Below are 3,207 nucleotides of genomic sequence, written 5' to 3'. Positions count from 1 at the left end.
GTGTCATCGCGTTCGCGCGAGTCGAGCGACGTGTCGTTGGACTAGGTTAAGGCGATTGACGTGTGTTTGCGATCCGGGACGAGGGAGACGAGTGGAATCGCGCATAGACGCATCGACGACGTAGCCATGAACCGCGGGGGACCTTGGCCAGGGTCAACAGACCCCAGCGTCAAGAACGTACAACGACCCCGGTCCCATACACGACGGTAACCCCTCTTCCTCTCCCCTCCCCTCCCTCGCTCTTTCTCTTTCTTTCTTACTCCAACTCCTTACTCACCGAAATTCTCGTGGCTTCCCGCACACGAATACAATATTCGTAGAACAGATACGAATACCTATTCGCGCGCGCGTACACATACACACACACACACACACACACATATATATATATATAAACACATACATACACGATAGCGACTCCGAAATTTCTCTCGCTTACCTCCAACGCCGTAAAAAAATCTGCGTCCGCAGGTCCGGGATGGACCGCTCACTCCTGCGTTCCCAGTCAATCCTTTCGGGCGTCTCGCGTCCCGTTCGCTAGTAATACGGAAACGTCGCGACGCTAACGGGGCACCGTCGAGCGCAGCATCGTGTGTAAGCAGCGTGACTGTGACGCGAGTAGCGGCGGTAGTACACAAACGCGCGTGCACACGACGCACACACGCACGGAGGCGCACTCGGCACGAAGCGGGACAGCTGAGCCGTCAAGGTGCCCCATCGATGTTTCTCCCGTCCCGTGGCTTAAGGGACGTCGCGAAAAGTACGCGCGCGCGCGCGCGCGCACACACACACGACGCACGCACGTACCCCCTCCGCGGGCGCGCAGCACACACACGCACGCACCCTGCACGCGCTCGCGCGCGCGCAACAATCCGTACCCGTGATCCTCACAACTCCTCACGTCGCGTCACGCACTGGACCACCGCCACCGAACCGATCGAACGTCCCTCGAGATCGATGCCGACCGTTATCGCAGTGTAACCGTCAACTAGCCGAGCCCGAGAAAACTCTCAGGACTGGCCTACCCCCATCGACGACAACAACAAATATGGCGTGCAACAGACCACCTCCTGCGCGCTCCCTGCTGTGACTGACAATGAGGCGTCAGATGGCGCGGCGCGCGCCTTTCCTCTCCCCCACCCTTTCGGCTACGGTCGGTCGTCCTCGGCTTTCTCCGTTTTCTGTCGGCGAACCGGCGCGAATTTATGTCTGCGGGTCGAGTATGGTCGATTAGGTCCGTTTTATTTGATTGAAGTTTAAGTCTTAAAACACCTATTGTAAATCCGAATTCATGGCCCGTCTACAGTATTAAGCTTGGTTTAAGAAGTAAGAGTAAGAATTGACCAATCACAGTCGATTATTCTTCTCACATTCGACTGTGATTGGTCAATTTCTTACTCTTACTTCTTAAACCAAGCTTACTACTGTATTGTACACGAGCCCTTATACAAAAGTCAGTGCTGTAGTCTTTAGGTCCAAATACGTTTCATTTGCGATCCGTGATCAAAGACATAAAATAACTGCGTTCAGCAGAAAAAACTAATCAGTGCTTCTTTAATACGATTGATTCCTACACTTAGATTTAGGGCCACTTTTACCAACTCCGATTAACTTAATCGATCGATTAGTCCATTGGAATTGGCCAATCGCATCTGTCGTCAAACAAAATAACAAATGCAATTCCAATGGACTAATCGGCCGATTAAGTTAATCGGAGTTGGTAAAAGTGGCCCTTAACGAAGCATTAAGGGCAAGACCGGTTTTACCAACGCCAGGCAACTTATTCGGCCGTTAACTGACCAATCGCATTTGCTGTTTAGTAGAATTGACCAATTACAGTTGACTGTTAATCACGATTAAGTTTAATCGGCGTTGGTGAAACCAGCCCTAATCATATTAAAGAATTTTACAACAGTTACAAAGCTGTTTTTTCTGCTGAACGCAGCCTATGTCTGCGATTTGCGTTCTGCATGCTATGTAAATCCGACTTAAAGCCCGATCTACATAAGGCCAGAATCAGACTACGCATTGAAGATTGAGGCTGCGGTCCACTTGACGCTACAAACGCTTCGAAGCATTCTTTGATTAATCAATTCGTAAAATTCTTTGTTCTGATTTGTCGCTTAAACGCTTCGAAGTGTTTGTAGCATCAAGTGGACCGCAGCCTGAGATTGAAGATTGAAGATTAAAATTTGACCAATGAGGACAAAGGAATTTTAGCTCCTATTGTTTTGATTGGTCAAATTTCAATTTTTCAATCTTCAATCTCAATATTCAATGCGTAGTCTGATTCAGGCCTAAAGCCCAGTGTCCACGATGCTAGAAATTCGTCCGAGATCTCGGATGAAGAAAGAATTGACCAATCGCATTGATCATGTGACTAAATTGTTTAAATGTGATTGGTTAATTCTTTCTCTCTCCGAGATCTCGGACCAATTTCTAGCATCGTGGACACAAGGCTTAAGACGCAGAACGCGGTTCGCAGATCGCGAAACTAGGAACTAACCTAACATATTTTAATCACAGTATGCTTGTAGGACGCAGAAAGTTGAAGTTCACTCAATTTTCTATGTCCTGCATTCTGCGTCCTACAAGCATACTATGGCCGGAATCCATAGTCCGGTCTTAAGCGGGGAGCACAGACTCTTGCGTAACACATAACACGTAATGCATAAGAAAATGTACCAATCAAAGCCCTCCGTTTCCTTCCTTTCCATGAAATAAAGAATTCTGATTGATTGAATTTCTTATGCATTACATGTTATGCGTTATGCAAAAGTCTGTGCTCCCCGCTTTAATCTCAAGCAATAGGCGCATTCAAGTTGACAAAGCAGCTAACCTCGCCAAGCAAATGAACATAATTGGTTGTTACTTATAGATCCAACCAATCATATTCAATCGCTTGGTAAGCAAGCCTAGCCGCTTTACCATCTTGAACTCGCCCAATGTCTTAAGATGCTAATACGGCTTTCTGATTGGTTCATGCACTAGCTTAATGCGGGGTCTACAATAGAAGTCGTAGCGGTCGTATGGTCTTAAGTCATAGAAAATTGACCAATCACAGTTGATTATTCTTCTCATATTCGACTGTGATTGGTCAATTTTCTACGACTTAAGACCCTACGACTTCTATTGTAGACCCCGCGTAAAACTATTTCGAATCTTGAGCAACGTCTATTGCGGGGTCTACAATAGAAGTCGTAGCGG

This window comes from Mycetomoellerius zeteki, unplaced genomic scaffold (genome assembly GCF_001594055.1).
Source record: "Mycetomoellerius zeteki isolate Tzet28-1 unplaced genomic scaffold, Tzet1.0 scaffold41, whole genome shotgun sequence".
NCBI classification, from domain to species: Eukaryota; Metazoa; Arthropoda; class Insecta; order Hymenoptera; family Formicidae; genus Mycetomoellerius; species Mycetomoellerius zeteki.
The sequence above is the reverse complement of the archived record's forward strand: the minus strand, read 5'-3'. Positions refer to the sequence as shown.